Raw genomic sequence first — 21,416 nt, 5'->3', positions numbered from 1 at the left:
AAGTGGGCTCCCCTGTTGGCTCACAACCAGTAGTGTCACCGTAATGCCCGTTTATTACATGCATGGATGTTTGGCTTGCAGGTTGGAAACTGTACCGGGGAGATTGCACGAGTCGTCGTGTGCAGTGAGCACATTGAGCCACTACCCGATTGGGCTTTGGTGCACATTGGGCCCAGTGGTTGGAGTCATCACATCTGTACGGGTCAGCTGATGGCTTACGTCAAAGACATGTCAGATGTGCTGGACGACGATTGCTCATTGGAGATGTTGGCCTACGCTGCTGCACCCGCGTTCATAGACGAGTGACAAGGTACCGGCAGCCACAACTGCTTGTTACATATTGCACGGGTCCTGACGCCTGGTTGGATGTTGGGAATCTGGTCACATGTCCCAAGATGACAGAGGACATGGCTGCATTGGCCTGGACTCATGATCCAGGCGCGGACAACTAACGCAGGTTTGCACTGACTTGTGTTGGTGATGGACTCCCCCTGAGGTGGACATGGGCGCTTTCCTATGTTCCTCATTCAGGCATGCTGCTGCATTGGTCTGCATATCGTGGCACTTCTCTTAGCCATACTGACACACACTTGTTGATAAAGTTTCCGCACTTTCACTTGTCTCCAACTGTGTTGTGTCTTGATTTGTATGCTAAAGTGGGTGTCACTGACTCTCAGGCTCCCTGCCATACGTGCATTGCTACCCCATCAAGACTGTGGGATTGTACTTGTGCATTATCATGTCCCTGTTTCATTCCTTTCCAGATGCGTATGGCCATTTACCGACCACAGGCGGGTGCACTTGTGTCCTGTGTTCAGTTGTCCAAATGTTGGTGTGTGTACCACTTTGTGTTCGATGTTGGGGTGCTCTACTTCCTATGTGTGTGTGCTGCATTGTTTGTGAGTTGTCTCTTCAGCTCTGATTTGGCTCACCCTTCTCCATTTCAGGCAGTGTGTTTTTCACTTCTGTGCTTGTTCAGTGGTGTGATATTGCTGGGTTGTATGACGTGCTCGTGGTTGGTGTTGTTACTCTTGGGTATTGTTTTTCTGCAGTTGTTCTGTGCTTAATTGTGCATGTTTTTCCATTGTGCCCATCTCCCCCGTCCCCCCATTCCCTGCTGGTTCCTCTTCCTGTTGCGGTTGTGTCTGTTGTTTTGGGCAGTTTCCGGTCCCCAAGTCCTGCCACCATCTCCAGACTGATGTGGCGGACATCATTTCCTTCATGTCATCCAACTCCTGGTGTGGCGCTGGACTCCCTCCGGTGTGCATTGCTGTCTTCTTGTTGTTGGCGTGTTTCTGCTTGTTTGTGTGTTTCACATCATTCCGGATGTTCTGGTTTTCTTCCATTATCCTCCTCCGCTCTCAGGCTTGATTCACCTTGTCCAAGATGGCCTGCCATGTACAATGTTTGTTGCCAATGGGGCTTGTGGGGTTGTATACTGGCTCGAGTTCCCTCCATTGTGCTTGGCTGTTGTTTTCTGTTTGGTTTGTCTTTCTTTTTCAGGCTTTTGTTGTACTAATTACCGCCTTCCGTGTGTCTCGCGGCCTGGCGGTGCTTATCCCTGCTTTCCTCATCGCGAATGGGCTTTTCACACATTTTTTGTGTTGCGGTTTGTGTTTTTATCTCTGTCGAGGTGGTTGTATCGTGGACATTAGCCACTGTTTCCGCAGACGATCGCCTGGTACTGCCTTGTTGTGAATTCCACGTTGACACAGGGTTATTTTCCCCGCAATGGGTTGTAATCTGTAAAGTTTCGTTAGCATTTTCTGGTGATGTTTAGCACATGTTCTTGTGAATATACCCCTAGATCATATGGTTCCCGGCCCAGAGACACTTTATCTTTGCTGCTGCAGGGACTGAATGCAGCAGCAGCACCTGGTCCTACTTGATCCCAAAGCAGCATGGGGAAGCAGAAAATAACCCACATCCCCAACCACAGCCCAATAGTGCTACAGCTGAAACTTATATTGTTGCGTTTTTATGGAAAATATTTCCAGGTCTGTGCCGTTATTCCCCATTCTGTAGCCAAAGCGTCTGATTGACAGAATTTGGGTCCTATGTATTTGTATTTCATTTAATGGCTAGCTATTTTTGGTGAAATGAGTAGCCACATCCTGATGCTTCAGAATTGGCACTACTGCTATAATTTGTCATTCTACATGTATCAAATGTATACAGATTCCTAAAGAATACTTCCTGTAATGGGTTTAGCTCAAGGCCTTTCAGGAATAATTTTAGAGATAAAATTCATACAACACTCAGTGCTTCTAAATGTAATACAGAGTCACCAAACTATCCTTGCCAAAACTTCAGTCTTAATGAAATATATATTTATTAGGGAGTCATTTAGCAGTTGGTAGATGCACAACATCCACCAGAAAATTGCGGCGTTCGACAACCTTGCGGCCCCCACCACAGTCAGAGATGGGGTAACTGCAGAATGTCAAATGGTAGAGACGCTCCTCTGCCACAGTAGTGCCAGCTCACAGTGGTGGTAGCACCAACCTATTCAGGGGTCAATAATATCACTCGATTCATTCCAATGCCAGACAATGTCATGGAACATATCGTAGTCCTTTGCTTAGAAAACAGGCAATGTCGGAGGGAACTACCTATGCGTCATGGCCATTGTATTTTTAGTATTTCACCACACATTTCTGCTACGGGAGTTTAGCAAAAATATGGAAGAACCAGCTCAACATTTAGCTCTACTTTAAGAGCATCCTGCCCCAATCTGGTCCCCAGGGAGTCACTTAAGGTAGACTTCATACCTGTGGGATTATTTTGATATACAGAGGCAAGGATCTTCAACAACTTGGTGGCAGTCGGGCCACTTGTCACTGTCTAAAAGAAGCTCTTTGGGCCAGATATACCACTTACGCAGTGCAGTGCAGCAGCCGCAAATGCTGCACTGCATGAAATAGAGAATAGAAGAGAGCTCCATATTTACAGAAATATGGCTCTCTCCTCCCCTTTCCCTATCGCTGGTGCTGAAATCAGCTGTCTTGAGACATGGCACAACTTTTGTGCCATAGTGCTAGGGTGTCTTTGTGAGTCTAGCATAGGTTTTGTACTGGAAGGATAGCCTTCCAGTACAAAATACTATGTATAGACTCACTTTAACTCTTTTCCCTGTTTGTATGTGTGCTGTAAATTGCAGCACACACAGAAAGTCAAAAACAAAAGGAGAAATTAAAGCATTTCTCCTTTGTTGCGCCTACTTCAAAAGTGCACCTTTTTCTGATGCGAAACCCTGTCTACTTTATTTAATAAATAAGATTTAGTGTCACAAACCTTAGGTGGTTGCATGAGAATGCCCCTGCACAACCCATTGTAGGCACACTTGGCACTAAGTAATGCACAGCAGCGCTCTACTTCGTGTTACTTTCACATTATTTCTAGTTCTAAACAAGTTTAGTACTGAAAAGTAAATTGGAAAAACATATTTTGCACTGATTTGCGTCACGTTTGTGAAGCAAACACATTGTAAAATCTCAGTAAGTCTTCCCCTTTGTGTTTTTGGGAGCTTGGGTGTCGGAAAGCATAAAAAGAGCAACCTATCCTTCTGAATACAAATAACAGACTAGCCTATCCACCGCTCAAATTACTTTCATATTTCCCTATACTTATTCAGTACTAATCCTTCTTGTGTTCCGGAATAGCGTGCTACTCCCCAAAAAAGTGCTTTGACTCCCCGTCAGGGGTAGTAAGCGCTATAAAATACAATTACAATACAATACAATACAAGCTATTCGAGCACTTAATGTCACTGCCCTCTGTCCCTGCACTACTTAGTTCTAAGTAGTGGGCAGTGTGAGGTTAATTTGTCTTAAATGTCTGCCCCGCTCAGAGCTCAAGCCAATAAGAAGTTGCAGAAACAGGATGAGCCAATCCCATGAGTAAAGGTCAATGATGTAATATCAAAAGTCGAAAGTACATTTATGCATTCAGACACCTTAAGTAGGCAAGTTGTGTCTGCTCTCAGAGCAGAACCATGACCCTTTCATGGAGTCTGAGGAGAAACCGAAGTATGCAGCCACCAAGGGATGATAACCCTCCTTCGGTTTCACTTCAGCTCTTCTAATGACTTTAGAAAGTGAATGGCAAACCTGAGAAGTTTTTCTGACTTACTACTTGTAATCCGCAGAGTAGAAGTTAAAAGTTTTATTTTAAATACTTTTTGATGTAGGTCTTTCATGCAAAGACTTTGAGTGGACCATATATTTGGTTGAACTGATAGATAGGAAATAGAACAGCATCGAATAGTGGGAAAGAGGGGGCGGAATAGGGAACATAACTCTGTGAATAAGGGGCAGAGTATTAATTTACAAATGCTGACATCATGCTTAGAATAGAATGAACATGAGGTAAGGATTGGCATTAACTAAGAAGGGAGTGTAAAAAACGTATCAAGCATGCCATTGCAGCCTGTAGTGCAGTTTTAGACTGTCATTTTGACTTGGCAAAATAAATCTTTTGACAGTTCTAAACTTTCCTTTTTAATGTTTATAATGTTTATAAGTGCCCCTATAGTAGGCCATAATCACTCCGAGGGCAGGGTCTATGGTACTTTAAAAGCAGGACATGTGTAATTAATGTGTACTTGTCCTGACAGTGAAACAATTGTGTACTTGTTGTCAATGTTGTAAGTCTATCTCTCCCATAGACTAACACTGGATTACCTCGTTAAAATTAATAATTGATAACTTTGGGAACAGATAAAAAAATGCTTCTTCCACACATTTGAATTGTAATTTACAGTCCTCTGTAATGGTAAAGTCAGATTGTAAGTTACTATTTTGAAAATACTACATTTGGAAACCCAATGTGCCTCTCTGCCAGTATCCAAGATCACATGACTGTGAACGGCTCTACTGTGGTGAGTAGAGTATTCCTTGCTGACTTGGTTCAAAACGGCCTTGGGTGTGGGTGGGAGGTCCTCTACGGAGCAGGGTGTCCTGTGGATTGTATTCAGTCCTTACTGAGATATGTCCCCCTCCTACCTGACTTCTAAAGTCTGCCTCCCTGCCATGGACAAATGCAGCTCAAGCATAGGCCTTCCTGTCTTTGTTCCCTTAGACAGGTTTGAGACAATCCAGGAAAGTTAAAAAGGTTAAACAAATGTGGCATCCCCACCCACAGAATGGGACTGGGTATAAAAACATCACCTGCAAAATATCCCATTAGAAAAATGTTGGACCTGTGGAAAATTCAGAAGGACTGCTTTACTGTCTAATGTCTCAAGAAAGAAGACTGCAACTACTTGCCTTGAATCCAAGATCCTCAGAAGCTCCTCCAAGGGTCTTTTGCCTGACCATGTGTTAGAGCTATAGAGACACAACAGGCTTCCAGAGGGATTTCCTGAAACTGCCTAGCTGGCCAGCTCCAACTGGACCTGCCCGAGCCCTGCTGCTTGCCACTGCTGGATTGAGTCTTGATCCACAGGAGGTGCCCTCCAGGTAGTGGACCCTTGGCTGAAACCAGAGTGTACTCCTCCTGAACCCCAGGTTAAAATCTAGAGGTTTTAGGCACATTGCGACCCCGAATAGTCTCTTCAAAGCCAACAGCAACCATCCACTGTGTCAGCTGACATGAAGCTCCAGCAACGACCAGCTGGTTGCCCAGCAACAGCAACAGTCTGTGACACTCGACCTGATCCTCGAATCGACAATGGTATCCCCGTAGCCCCTGCCAATGAGAAAGAGCAACTGCATACTCAGGCTTTTAACTTGGACTTGAGGCAGTAAGGCTTCAACAGGACGATCCTGGTCCCTGTATCAGACCTTTGCCCCATTGCAGTCAACCTGAACTTGTGACTTTGCCCTGGTTCAACGCAACCACATAAACGTCAGTGGCGTGTTGAGCTTTTTTGGTGCTATTTTCAACGAACGTTTTTAAAAGTTGTAGCTCCTTACTACTGATTGGATTTTTGTTGTTTTGGTGTCATTTTGGGGCATATTATCAAGAACCGCATTAAAATTATCGACGGTTTAGCGGCAGAAAACAGCTGCTAAAGCGGTGATAATGGGCTTGATAATATGCCCTGGAGAATTCTAAAAGAAGCCCATGTTCACACCATAACATGGACTTCTATTGGAATTATCAAGGGCATATTATCAAGCCCATTATCGCATCTTTAGCAGCAGTTTTCTGCCGCTAAACCGGCGATAATTTTCTACTCTGTTCTTGATAATATGCCCCTCAATTTGATAAAATGTACTCTATTTATATGCACATTTCTATGCTTACTAGAAAGTACAAGTACTATCTGCCTAAGATATGAACCTATGCTGTGTCAAAGATATTTTCCGTTTGCATGGGTTGCATCATTATTTGTCTCTGATAGAAGTCTGCAATAAATTTCTGCATTTTCTACAGTTTAGAAAACAGCCTGCTCAGCTTTGTGAATTTCTCAAGCCTTACCCTCAGGGTTTCAACCACAGATGAATGGGTTGACTGAACATACTAATCAGACTTTAGAGCAATTTTTAGGATGCTTTTTTGATGCTACTTGTGACAATTGGGTATCTTTATTGTCTTATGCTAAGTATGTACAGTGCAACAGGAGTCTCAACTTTCCTTTTGTGACCAGGGGTTTCATCCCAAGATTAGTTCAGAAATAACTTTAATTGACTCAGAAGTACTTGCAACCTCCTTCTGCAAGAATGGACCCAAAGAGGTTTAATGGAGAAGTTAAAGATGATGGAAGAAAGAATGGAGCATTGTGATACTCCACAGGAGATGGAGGTGTCTGTGTCCTTGTGGAAAGTATTTGCATGCGCTGACACTGGTAGGATGTGAATCATTCCAAGACAGTGTCTAACACTCCAATGCATGTTTTGAGGGTGTTGTTCAAAGATCGATGGTTTACTGTGTCAAATACTGCAGAGAGGTCAAGGAGTACAAGAGACAGTGTTCGTTACTATTTTTAAAAAGGACAGCGTCCTTGACTACTTGAAGTGAGGCAATATGAGTGCTTCATTGTAGCCTAAAGCCTGATTGGTAGCCTTGTAGAAGAATATTGATGATCATTTGCTGCTGTAGCTGCGTAGCGACTGCTTTCTCAATGATATTTCCTATGAATGGAAGGTAGGTAATACAGTGGAAGTTGGTAAGGGTGTCTGAGTCCACAGATGATGCCTTTAACATGTGAAGGATCTAATTTGTTGGAAGGGAGCCTTGGATTGTTCCTTGGCTTAAGGACACATTGACAATGTTGAGAATGCAACGGCATTGTCTTCATAGGAGGTTCTCTTGAGAGAGTTAAAAATGTTGGCAAGATCTATGTATGAGACTGGAATTATGGAGGACCATTTGGTGGTGAGGTCATAGGGATGCCTGGAAAAGAATTTTCTATGAAAGCGGCAATAATTATGGATCTGATTTTGTCAGCATTATTAATGAAGAGGATGATGATATTGCATTTGTTGGCCACAGCAGCCTTGTAGAGAGCTTTGCCTCTGTTGCTCGCCTCACTAATGGTGATCTTATAGTAAAAGTCTTTAGCTGTGATGATGAAGAGTCAGCAAAACCTGCAGGGTGTTTTGAATAGGGCGCTAGGCCATCCAGGAGTTTGGATTCTTCTAAAATTAGTTTCCTTTTTCTGTATGGTACGCTTGTTTTCATTAGGCTCTCAAGTGGCCAAGAGTGTTGAGGGCTTTGGACTGCTAGATCTTGTCTTCAGTGGAGCATAGCATTCCTGATGCATTCTTATAATGGTGTGGTAAATGTCGAGGAGAGTATTGGCATCGGAGGTAGGCTAGACTTGCTCTGGCAGGTTGCTTAGTTCTCATTGGATTTTTTCCAGATGCTTGCCTTTGATAGAGCAGATGAATATTTTTCCTCTTTTAGGTTGTCCTTGTCACTAAAGTGTTGTAAAACGAAGGCGCGGGAGGTAGCACAGTGGTCAGTCCAGTCCCTGGCTTAAGTGTCGGGCATTTGCTATTAATTGGTGCTAATAAGATATGGTCCATTGTGTTGCCTTTTGAGAGGTGCTGGTCATTGAAACTTTGTTTTATTTCCAGGGTGTTGATAAGTGTGTAGAATGCTTTTTTCATGCATTTCTTTTGGAGTTACCTAAGAGTTTAAAGTCTCCGGGGAGTTGGTGTACGCGTGTTGGATAGAGGCAGAGGAGATGAGGACTGAGAATTGTGCCAAGAAATGGTTGTTTGACTGTTTTGGTGGTAGAGAGAGTGAAGTGGCAATAAAGGACGTCAAAAGACTTAGATGTGGTAGAGTTGCTAAGAGTGCGGACCAGGATGTCCTGTGTATGACTACAGTTTTGAGTTTGCAATCTATGTGCTGGAGCTGGAGCCATTGTTGATGATTACTTTTAAGAAGCGCATGGAGGACGGTGAAAACAGACTTCAATGATGATGAGTGCATCTAAGTTGTGTTGTATGATGATGCTATTGATGTCTGGTATATGTATAACTGCAGAGTGCGCATTGATGAGCATCATTTGGGTACACTGTGTTGTTGGAGTGGTGTGTGTTCTATTGAGTGGTGTGTAGGTGCGGTTAGAATTGTTAGACGTGCAGAAAGAGTGAATGTGTTTGCATGGTCTGGGTGTAAGTGTGAGAATGGTGTAAAATTTGATGTCTACAAGACGTGAGGAAACTAGTTTTCCTGGAGCAGGAAGTCTGACCTGAGAACCTTCCAGGTAGAAATAGGTGATTGTCTTGTCTGTGTTTGCCTTTAGGTGGGAATGCCTGGGTGATGGAACATTCGGAAGCTGGCTAAAGTAGAAGAGAATGAGTTAATCACCAATGGAAAACAATTATGCCACTTCCTGTAGAAATAAATGCTGGGAAATCTGGATATGGCTTCCTGTTGAGAAAGATTAACCTTCATCTAATCTATAATTTCACAGTGCGCAGGGCTGCAGGAGATTCACTTGTGCCTAAAATGCGTGGTATACTAAATTATGTTTATGAAATTTTCCAGTAGGGGCTATCATGTTGGAGAAACAGGCCAAACACTTAATAAATGAATGAGTCTCCAACAGGACTGCTTCCAGAGAACAGAAAAGGAAAGTGCTGTGGATGAGCGGATTTTGGGACTCAACCAGTGCATTCAAGATTTAAAGGTAGCTTCAAGACAGAAAGGAAAAGAGATACCAATGATTTAAAACAGAGTGCTATTTTTTAATACACAGAGAAGTAGTTTGAGCATTCACTGTAGCTGCATGAGTCACTATCTTGATTGATACTCTTTTGTCCCTTCTTTACACCACAAGAAATTCACAGATTGTCCTGATTCCTTTCACCCTCTGACCCTCCTAACTGAGGCACTTGTCTGACATGTGATTGACTTGGCCCCAAGGCCACCGTCATACACAGGCATTCATCTGATGTGTTACTGACTCCAACGTTCTCCTTCTAGAGGTTCTTACATAAAATTAAAGTGACTATAATCCACCTTTGCCAGCAATCCGGAAGTACTGACCTGGTATGTCACTAGACCTCTAGAGCCCTCTCACACAGCGACCTAATTATAACCTCTATATGTAAATGACTCCAAACATAGCCACTTCAATTTTAAAAAGTCAACAGACTGACTGTGCCATCTCCGTGGAGGGAGCAATTTGGATCGTCATATTTTGCTGACACCAGAGAAATGTGTGACTAGCTGAAACCCAAAGGGCAGGGAGATTATATCTTTGTTAAAATTCTGACCCAGTGCTTGGAAAAGAACAAATTGAGACAACGAATAATGATCCTTGGTTGAGTCTACCTGCATCCCTCTAAAATCAAGCGAGAGGCTACACTGAGTAAAATGCTTCCAGCCATGAGACACCTCTCCTCCCATTATCCAAACAATATATGGCTAATAATGGGTGAATTTAATGCCAACTTAATGGAGGCAGGCTCGGACCTCTCCTTTCAGTTTACATTGGACAATCAATTGTGGGCCATTCCAGAGATAAGGTCTCAGTACCAATGAAAGGAGAGTCAAGGGACAAAGATGGCCACGCATTTAAACGAATTAGGTCTCCGCATCCTAAACGGAAGACTCAATACAGACTTGCCCGCTGCATACACCCATGTCTTTCACTACAATGGCCACTTTGGATTATATATGGATTTCAGTTGCCCACTTCCATCTTGTCCAGGAATTTGAGGTAATTCCCTTAACGGAAAGCGATCACGCCATTTTAACATGCAAACTTTCGTCCCGGCACTGCCATCACTCAACACATAATTTGCTCGGGAAAGAAGACAATCTCGCGATTGTAAGAAAGCTACAGTGGACAGTGGACAACCAGGAAACAATGGAAGAGAAGGTGGACGATTTTTTGGTCAAATTGAATCAGGAGCATAGTGATCAATTGGCCGCATTGTCATGGGAAACAGCAGTGTTGGACCTCAGAGAAAAGCTATCCACGAAAATAATAGAAAGACTAAATAATTGCGCTCCAATCACATCTTCTATCTCTGAACATAAGCAACTTATAACAAGTTTTAAGCGCAAATTAAATAACCTGCTGCGCAGGCATGCCTATAATGACACAGATTACAAATTCCTGCAAGATAAAATATTGATCAATCGAAACGAATACAGGAAAGCAAGGTTAATTTCTCAGAGAATAAAAGAAGAACGTCACTGAGCAAAAGCCTACAAAATCATAAAATCAAAGGACCAAAGACGATTCTGGAGCTGGGTAAATAAAGGTGTCAGTTCTGTCCAACCCCCCACAGTGACTAATATATCTCCTGTTGAATGGGAGGCCTACATTGAAGCACTCAATGTAGAACCAGCAAGTTCCAAATGGCCAAACCCCCTTAGTCTCAGTCAGACAAATTCCAATCTTGAAGCGGAACCCCCCATTAAGATAACCTCAAACCAAGTGGCACTTATAATAAAGAAAATGCACCCAGGAGGAGCACCAGGCCCCAATGGCATACCAACACAGATATACAGAGTATCCGCACAAAAGTGGGCCACTCTGCTGGCCACCCTATTCGAGACAACCAGAATGGGTGGGCTCATTCCAGATTCTTGGCGAGGATCGCTTCTCGTCCCCATCCACAAAAAAGGCTCACAGGCTGATCCCAACAATTATCGGAAGATATCCCTGCTTGACGTGGAAGGAAAGGCATATGCAAGTGTCCTACTTCAAGAACTGACAACTTGGGTGAAAGATCGTAAATTAAACTCTTTTACACAAACCGGATTCCAAAAGGGCTGCCACATTGAAGACCATTTGATCTGTCTAGTTCACATGATTGAAAGCACACTCACTACCAAAGGAAAATTGTTATATCTGGGTTTCATTGATTTCCAAAAAGCCTTTGATAATGTAGTTCGCCCCAAACTTTGGGAAATGTTAACAAAATGGGGCATCCCGCAGCCCCTCCTGAAAGCTCTCATATCCCTATATACCGACACCTGGGTAAAAATAATAGTTTCCTCAAGATGGTCAACCACCAATAAAATCATGACGAATAAAGGATTAAAGCAGGGATGCATATTGGCAACTTTACTTTTTAAACAATATTTAGCAGATCTGCCCGATTGTTTGGCCCTTTCCCGAGCATTCCCACCACAAATTGATTCTACTAAAATTCAATCAATGCAATATGCTGACGATACAATTCTCCTCGATCAAACCCAGGTGGGACTTCAAAGACTTTTCGATTCTCTGGTCCAGTATTGTAAAACGAACGCTCTGGAGATCAACATCAGCAAAACTTAGACAATGATAGTTTCGCGCTCACGAGCTGAAAAGCACTCCTGGTACATTGAAGGGAAGCCAATTGAGATAGTGACTGCCTACAAGTGTCTGGGAATTTGGATAGACCACAAAGGGAGACCAGCGCAACATATTATGGCAATGCAAGGAGTGGCCGGCAGTTTGGAGGGGGCTTTTGTAAGGACCAAGAAAGCCTTTTTACTCCCCAGATTTTTCACCGCTAATTAGGGTGATAGGCGCCAAATTTATGCCGACAATTGCTTTTGGCGCCATAACTTTCAAAGACAAAATGCTTACCTGGCTTGACAGAGCCCAGTCAATGTGCTTTCGCAGAGTCTTCCACCTACCCAACTCGACCTCTCATGCTCAAATTCGCATGGAGTTCTCTTTGTCATCTCAACACTGGGTAATGAAAGCAAGATTCAATGCCTATTGCTTAAAAGCCAAAAAGGCTTGAGAGCTTACTCGAAAAAGCTGCATATGGTTACTATTAAACAATCCCAGCACTAAGCGTGGGCGCAAAATCCGTTCCGTTCGTGGAATCTGCGGATTTTTGGCAAATTCGCGATCCGCGAATCGCGCGAATTTGCCCCAAAATTTGCAAATTCGCAAGCTGGCAATTTTTTTGCTTGGTCGCGCTTGAAAAATACAATATCGCGCGCGCGGCGTTGACTTACCGTGATTCTGTGTTCGCCGAGTTGTTTTTCTCCCGGTTTGCGTGTGCTGCGCCATTTTGGATCTTGCTGCGTGATCGCGCGAGAGTTTTTCAACCGCGATTACGTCATCGTGGCCCGCTATCTTGCAGAGCGAGAGTTTGACAACGGGAGTACGTCATCGGGGCCCGCGATCACGCATCGACGTAGATGCGGCGCGCAGTTGACTTCCGGCGGGAGATTTGAACAGCCCGCATTCCCGAACTTACAAAAATTGCAATTCTGCACAAAAAATCCACTGCAGGCAGCATAAACCTTCTGAAAATCATGATTTTGATCAGAATAACTCCTCAGATTGACATTTGGCTGCACTTTTTTGTGCAAGGAGTCCATTTTTTGGAGGGTGTGGGAGGAAGGAAGTGCCCCAGAAACTCCAACTTCCTGTTCCTGTCCAGCAGGCTCCTCCCAGTGCTTTGTCCATGTCCTGGTCACTTTTGATTTGGATCTGGAGCTGGAAGGATTACTTTTTGTGGCTGCTGCTGGATATTTCTATTTGAGGACTTTTTGGACTTTTGAGTTCGGATCACTCTTGGATTTGAGATTTTACAAGTAAGTTGGTGTTGTTTGTTTGGGGCATTGCAGTTGCTGAAACTAAAATTTAAATTTTTTTTCACAACTCAAAAAAATATATATTGTGGATAGCCACAGTATCCAGTAGGCCCAGGGTTAGTCATGGCTGCATGATACAACTGTTACTGTGATTTTTTTTTAACTTAAATCTCATTTCTGTCATGGAATTTTAGCTCACTGTTATATGTAGATTTTTTGTTTTAATTTTGGGGTGCCTGTAAAGCCTCACCAGACAGTAGGCCCAGGGGTAGGGAGTGGTGCATGAACCAAGTCTTTCTGTGGGGTGTCTTGAATTTAAACATCATTGAGGGCATGGATGGCATTGGATTGTGCTGATTTCTCTGTGTTCTTCGACTTTGTGGGTGCTGTTGGGGCCTGGCCATGTGGGTGGGGGCCATTTTGAGGCCTGGTCCAGGCAGGGCTCATTTTGAAGCCAGGCAGTGTGCTTTGAGCCATAGGCCTGCACCTGGCCTGCCCTGCTTTCACCCATTATGCCCAGGGATAGTGAGTGGTGCATGGACCAAGGCTTTGTGTGGGGCCTCTTGAACTTACACATCATTGAGGGCATGGATGGCATTGGATTGTGGTGATTTTTGTGTGTTTTGCGACTTTTTGGGGTGTTGTTTGGGCCAGGCCATGTGGTAGGGGCCATTTTAAGGCCTGGCCATGTGGCTGGGGGACAAGGGGCCATTTTGAAGCCAGGCAGTGTGCTTTGAGCCATAGGCCTGCACCCAGCCTGCCCTGCTTTCACCCATTATGCCCAGGGGTAGTGAGTGGTGCATGGACCAAGGCTTCGTGTGGGGCCTCTTGAATTTAAACATCATTAAGGGCATGGATGGCATTGGATTGGGGTGATTATTGTGTGTTTTTTTTTAACATTTTGGGGTATTGTTGGGGCCTGGCCATGTGGGTGGGGGCCATTTTGAGGCCTGGTCCAGGCAGGGCCTGGCCATGTGGCTGGGGCACAAGGGGCCATTTTGAAGCCAGGCAGTGTGCTTTGAGCCATAGGCCTGCACCTAGCCTGCCCTGCGTTCACCGATTATGCCCAGGGGTAGTGAGTGGTGCATGGACCAAGGCTTTGTGTGGGGCCTCTTGAATTTAAACATCATTAAGGGCATGGATGGCATTGGATTGGGGTGATTATTGTGTGTTTTTTTTTAACATTTTGGGGTATTGTTGGGGCCTGGCCATGTGGGTGGGGGCCATTTTGAGGCCTGGTCCAGGCAGGGCCTGGCCATGTGGCTGGGGCACATGGCCAGGCCATTTTGAAGCCAGGCAGTGTGCTTTGAGCCATAGGCCTGCACCTAGCCTGCCCTGCGTTCACCGATTATGCCCAGGGGTAGTGAGTGGTGCATGGACCAAGGCTTTGTGTGGGGCCTCTTGAATTTAAACATCATTGAGGGCATGGATGGCATGGATTGTGGTGATTTTTGTGTGTTTTTGCGACTTTTTGGGGTGTTGTTGGGGCCTGGCCATGTGGGTGGGGGCCATTTTGAGGCCTGGTCCAGGCATGGCCTAGCCATGTGGCTGGGGCACAAGGGGCCATTTTGAAGCTAGGCAGTGTGCTTTGAGCCATAGGCCTGCACCCAGTCTGCCCTGCTTTTACCCATTATGCCCAGGGGTAGTGAGTGGTGCATGGACCAAGGCTTTGTGTGGGGCCTCTTGAATTTAAACATCATTGAGGGCATGGATGGCATTGGATTGTGGTGATTTGTGTGTGTTTTTCAACTTTTTGGGGTGTTGTTGGGGCCTGGCCATGTGGGTGTGGGCCATTTTGAGGCCTGGTCCAGGCAGGGCCTGGCCATGTGGCTGGGGGACAAGGGGCCATTTTGAAACCAGGCAGTGTGCTTTGAGCCATAGGCCTGCACCCAGCCTGCCCTGCTTTCACCTATGATGCCCAGGGATAGTGAGTGGTGCATGGACCAAGGCTTTGTGTGGGGCCTCTTGAATTTAAACATCATTGAGGGCATGGATGGCATTGGATTGTAGTGATTTATGTGTGTTTTTCGACTTTTTTGGGTGTTGTTGGGGCCTGGCCATGTGGGTGGGGGCCATTTGAGGCCTGGTCTTGTATTGTGGAGATTTTTGTGTGTTTGTTGACTTTTTGGGGTGTTTAACTGATGTTCCTCTGGCTTCCTTTGCTTTTAGGTGCACAAGAGAACCACCAGTGCCAGGAAGAAGTCCTGCAACGGTGTGTGCAGCACAATGTCACATGACGTCACGTGTGGCCACAGACAACTCTGCAACTCGTGCAACTGCGGCCTGCTGTTCTTACATCTGAAGAAGATGGGCCCAAAGAAAGGTGGCCGTAGCTCCTCTACAAAGAAAGTTGACAGTGCCACTGCCAGTAAAAAGGAGCAGAAGAAGCAAGTGGTGCCACTTACCAAGGAGACTGGTGTGCCCACAGACACTTTTTTCGGGAAAAAAAAACCACCGCCTGCAGCAGCGGGGTCCGCCGGGGACCAAGCTGGGAGAAGCACCTCCGCTTCATTGGGCTCAGTGCCACCACACCAAGTTAGGTCCAAGGCCATGAGTGCTGCAGAAGCAGCCACTTAAATTGTTCAATCACCATCGACCAGTGATGTTGGCTCATCGCAAGAAAGCAGACAATCAACGCAGTTTGTAACTCAGCTGACGAGTGTTCAACAACCACAGCCGCAATGACAACCACAGGTGCAACTAGTACAAGTGCAAGTACATGGGCAAGGAGGGGCGCAAGTACATGCACAAGGAGAGGCGCAAGTACATGCGCAATGAGAGGCGCAAGTAGAGGTGCAAGGAGAGGCGCAAGGAGAGGTGCAAGGAGAGGCGCATGGAGAGGCGCAGCTAGAGGCACATGGAGCGGCACAACTGCCCACAATGCTTGTTCCTCCAGAAGTAGGGGCCCATCAGGAAATCGAGATTCAAGCGGAGGTAACATCAGAGGAAGCCACTCCTCCTGAGGATGATCCATTGTCTTCCAGATCCCCAGCAAGAAAAAGGTCAAGGAGGGCTACTACTGTCATGGTTGAGATTCCGGAAGGTTGACTTTTTAGTAGGGTTGTGCAATTTGAGAGAACTACATATCCCAGAAAGCTTAGCAAAGGGGAGGCGTCAGCTTCCATAAAGGTACCTGATTGCTGGCGGGCCGTGTACGTGATTTTGACCAGTAATTGGAGTTGGAACTGGTGTGTATCCCTCGTTGGTGGCGTTTCTGCCAAGGCGGAGTTCTCAACCGAGGAAAGGAGGGCGTACGGCGGCTGTCGTGTGCCTCTGCAGGATTGTAGTGTTTTGAAGTTGCATTTCCGGAGTGCTGGCGAGGAGTGAAGCGGCTGTGAAGTCAAACAGCTCTTCGAGCTCGCCGGTGTTTTCTCGGCTGAGAGAACGAAGGGTGGGAAGCGGCGGCTTCCCTTTGTAGCGTTCAACGGCTGTTGAGCGCTGTTCTAGCACCGGCTGGTGTTAGCGGAGTCCTTTGAAGCGGAACAGTTTGGACGACTTCTGCTGTTACCGGATTCCGTGAGTTCAGAGTGAAATACGAACTGGGGAGCTTGCAAGCGTAATTATAGACGCATTCTAGTACTTTGGACTTCATGCTAAACCATTTGGATTATAAACGATTGGATTTATGATATTGGAACTTTGTGGTATCAAGACTGTGTTTTTTGCTTGAGCTCATTTTTGGAACTAATCAGAGGAGAATCGGATTGTTTTTTGGTGCACAATTTATTCTTATTTTGGATTGAAGGAAATACACTTTTGGGGAATTTCTGTTGGTACTACCCAGGAAGGCTGGAAGGTGTGTGTGAAAGTAGTGAACATTGGAGAAGTGTTTGGGACGATTGGATACATTATTGAATGCTGACCTTCTTCTTTGCATTTCAGATTAGTGTGTCACAATGGATTAAGGTTTATGCACTACCTACCAAGAGGGAGAAGAGGAGATTGTAGCTAGTACCCATGGTAGGTGGTGTCCTAGCGAGAATACTTGAGAGTAGTTAGCATTGATATGTTATTAATGCTTGTGTTTTCTTTTGTTGTTTCGCATTACAGCCTCCCGTCCTGTTCCAGCCCCTTCCTGGTTTCTTATTTTCCCTCACCTGATTACTTTATGCTCAGTGTAATTTGAATTCTGAGCATAGGGCAGTCTGGAGGTGGACCCCATTTAGCAGCGCCTGATCCTGAGAATACGTGGTCGTGACAGAATCACGTACCCAAGTATAGTTATTCTCCCGGTCAGGGGGTGCTGTTGGGATGGCCACTCTAGACGATGTGTTGCATGCGTTGGGTGTGGTCCAACATGAACTTGAGGCTTCTAGGGCTGAAACAGCAGCTTTGAAAGAGCGGTTTGATTGGCAGACACGTAACCCGTTCGATGCCACAACTGGTGGTTCGCCTATACAGGTGACAGTGTCTCCCCCTATACCATTAGCCAGTCCAGAGCGGTATGCGGGGGATCCAGCTACTATCCAGACCTTTTTAACCCAGGTGGCCTTACACTTTTCGTGTAGGCCAGCCTCTTTCCCGACTCACATTTCCCGAGTTGCTTTTGCAATATCTTACCTTACAGGGGATGCTGCCAATTGGGCTGTGCCATTGGTGAGATCTGATGATGCTCTGTTATCCAACTGGGAAGAATTCCGGGCGGAATTCGAGAGGGTCTTCGATAGATGGGCCACTACGTTGAGTGCTGATAAAGAGTTGTTGGGGTTACGTCAGGGGAGAAAAGAGCTAGTAACCTATATGACGGCCTTTAATCGATTGGTAGTCGAGACGTCTTGGCCTGAGGCTAAACGGATGGCGCTATACTATCAGGGCTTAAATGAAGACATCAAAGATGTGTTAGCACAGATAGACCCCCAACCTAAAACCTGTATAGATCTGATCAATCTTACCTTGAGATTAGACCATCGTATGTCTGACAGAGGCGGAGAACGTAGGAAGGGGGACCGTACCGGATATGGCCCACCGATGGGGGGGTAAGTCTAGTGCAAAAGATGCAGGACCAGAACCCATGGAGTTGGGGGCGATTCGGCCACCTTTAACGAAAGCTGAGAGAGAGAGTAGGAGAACTATGGGCCTCTGCATGTATTGCGGCAAAAAGGGGCATTATGTTAGGGACTGTACGATGAGGCCAAAAAAGACCACCTATTCCCCTCCAGTGAAGCAGCTAGCAGTGACTAAGACTGTAGATAGTGATGTCAGATATCCCAACCTTGAGGCTTTGTCTCTGGACCGGAAGCCATCACCTGAGTGGAAAATACCATCATTGGAAGTACCCACATGTAAAAAGTCCGAGACTCACATCTTGTTGTCCATGTTCTTAAACACCATCTATGAGAGTCATCCGGTGGTTTCCATGATTGATTCGGGAGCTACGGGCAACTTCATAGAGCAAAGGTTGGTTGACAGACTGGGGTTGGTGAAGGTGCCTATTGATAAACCTGAAATGGTGTTGGCTGTGGATGGCACGCAGTTGAAGTCTGGCCCGGTTACAGCCCATACTGAGAATGTGGAATTGGTTATGCCTGGGGGGTTAAGAGAACACTGTGAAAGAATTGTGTTGAACATAATCGAGGCTCCTCAATATGAGGTGATTCTTGGAATGCCCTGGTTGTGGCAACACAATCCATCCATCAACTGGAGAGCTAGGACAGTTGACTTCGAGTCAGAGGAATGTGAGGGAGGTTGTATGAAGTCATCTGCTTCTCATGTCTCTTCCTTAGCTCAGGGGTTTTCCATTGCCACGGCGGTGGAAAAAGATGCGGCACTGCCTTCTACATACCATCAATTCAGGGATGTCTTTAGTGAAGCGAAGGCGGAAACATTGCCCCCGCACAGGGATTATGATTGCCAAATTGATTTGGTGGAAGGGGCGGTGGTACCTTCGTGTAGGGTGTATGCGCTTTCAGTGTCTGAAACAGAGCATCTGAGGAAATACATCGAGCACTTTAGCGCCCTTGGCTTCATTCGTCCTTCCCGCTCCCCTGCTGCCTCGCCACTTTTTTTTATCTCAAAGGCCAATAAAGAGTTGAGAGCGTGCATCGATTATAGACAGCTGAATCGGGTGACTGTGCGAAACAGGTACCCGCTTCCGCTCATCGCCGTCCTTTTAGACCAAGTCCGAGAGGCGAGGATTTATACACGCCTGGATTTAAGAGGGGCTTATCATCTGGTCAGGATCAGGGCTGGTGATGAGTGGAAGACGGCCTTTAAGACCTGTTTCGGTCTTTATGAGTATCTGGTAATGCCGTTCGGACTATGTAATGCCCCGGCGGCATTCAAGTTCTTCATTAATGACATCATGAAGGAGTACCTGGACAGGTTTGTGATCATCTATATCGATGATTTATTGATTTACTCTGTGACATCTGCCCAACATGCCAGTCACGTGCTACTAATTCTTCAAAAACTGCAGGAGCATCACCTGTTCTGTAAGTTGAGTAAATGCGAGTTTGGGGTGGAAGAGGTGGAATTTCTGGGGGTGATCCTTAACCCTCGGGGTTCAGAATGGCTGATAGAAAGGTGAGGGCGGTTTTGGAGTGGCCGGTTCCTTTGAATGTACGTGACATCCAGTGCTTCCTGGGGTTCTCCAATTATGACAGGAGATTCATATCACATTTTTCACAGTTGGTTTCACCTATCACCCGCCTGTTACAGAAAGGAGTAACCTTTATGTGGACACAGGAAGCCGGGGAGGCCTTTGAACTTCTGAAAAAGGCATTCAGTTCAGCCCCCGTTCTTATGCATCCCCAGATGGATGTGCCGTTCATAGTTGAAGCCGATGCCTCTGATGTGGCCATTGGGGCAGTTTTATCCCAGCGAGATCAAACAACCGGATTGTTGCACCTGGTTGCATTTCTCTCGAAAAAACTGAATCCGGCTGAAGTAAACTATAACATTGCCGAGAAAGAACTGTTGGCAGTGAAGAAGGCTTTTCAAGAGTGGAGGCATTATCTGTGGGGGGGTAACCATCCGGTGACAGTGCATTCCGATCACCGCAACCTGGTGTACTTGAAAACGGCCCGGCACCTGTCCCAAAGGCAAATGCGCTGGATGCTGTTTTTTGCCGAGTACGAGTTTACGATCACCTTTCGTCCAGGGGTGGAGAATAGAAAGGCTGATTCTCTATCCCGATGTTTGAATACGGACTGTGACAAGAGAACGGCTCTCAAACCTATTCTATCGCCAGAGGTGGTGTTGTGTTCAATTCAGGTGGAACATTTCCTGGAGGTGGTAGCCAAGCAGCGTACTCCGCAGCAATGGGAGGAGTGGGCGGCTGGGGCAGGTCATCGGTCCCTTAAACATGGATTACCAATGGTGCAGAACAGGTTGTTTCTTCTGAACCATGAGCTCCGTTTGATGGCATTCAACTGGTGCCATAACGCCCTTATGGCAGGTCATCAGGGTCATCAAAAAACCGTACATGAAGTGCAAAGACATTTCTGGTGGGAAGGACTGGTTCGGGATGTAAGACTGTGGGTGAACCAGTGTGAGACCTGTGCGAGAGCCAAGAACGTTCCATCGAAGCCAGCAGGGCTACTCATGCCGTTGCCAACACCATCGAGGCCATGGCAGGTTATTAGCTTGGACTTTGTGGTGGGTTTGCCCATGGATAAAGTTAACGACGCCATATTGGTGGTGGTGGATAGTTTCACCAAGATGGGACATTTCATTCCCTGCAGGAATCTTCCCTCAGCGTCTCAAACAGCCCAGCTGCTACTAACACAGGTGGTTCGGCTTCATGGGGTTCCACAAGTCATTATCACAGACAGGGGTCCGCAGTTTGTGGCCAGGTTCTGGCATACCTGGTGTAAGGCCTTGAACATCTCGGCGGCTCTGTCGACCAGTTTCCATCCCCAATCCGATGGTCAGACTGAGAGACTGAACCAAACTCTAAAAAAGTATCTACGCTGCTATGCAGATGAGGCGGCAGATTCCTGGGTTTCTCTATTGTGGTTAGCGGAACTGTCCTATAACAATGCTTGGCATTGTTCTACCAGGGAAACACCTTTCCGGGCTAATTCTGGGTTCAATGGTAACATACTACCAGTGACCATACCCTGCGATGTGGCCAATCATCCAACAGTGGCGGGCCAAGTGAAGGCACTTTTACAAATCCATCGGAAGGTGCAGGCCTCTTTGGATAAGGCAAAGGTTTCGTATAAGAAATGGGAAGACAAGCATCGGAAGGAAGGGCCAGAGTATAAAGTGGGGGATAGAGTGTGGCTCTCAACTAAAAACATCCGTTTCAGATACCGGAGCGTGTTTCATCCCCGCTACATTGGGCCATACACTGTGGTGAGACGGGTGAATCCGGTTGCCTACAAACTACAGCTTCCAGCTTCATTACGGATTCATCCTGTCTTCCATTGTAGCTTGCTGAAACCAGCCCTTGCTGCGCGCAGGAAGGCCGTTCCTCCAGTAATGCGCGATGGGAATCTGGAGTATGAGGTGCGCAA

Source organism: Lissotriton vulgaris, chromosome 4_1 (genome assembly GCF_964263255.1).
Source record: "Lissotriton vulgaris chromosome 4_1, aLisVul1.2, whole genome shotgun sequence".
NCBI classification, from domain to species: Eukaryota; Metazoa; Chordata; class Amphibia; order Caudata; family Salamandridae; genus Lissotriton; species Lissotriton vulgaris.
This window is presented reverse-complemented; position numbering follows the sequence as displayed.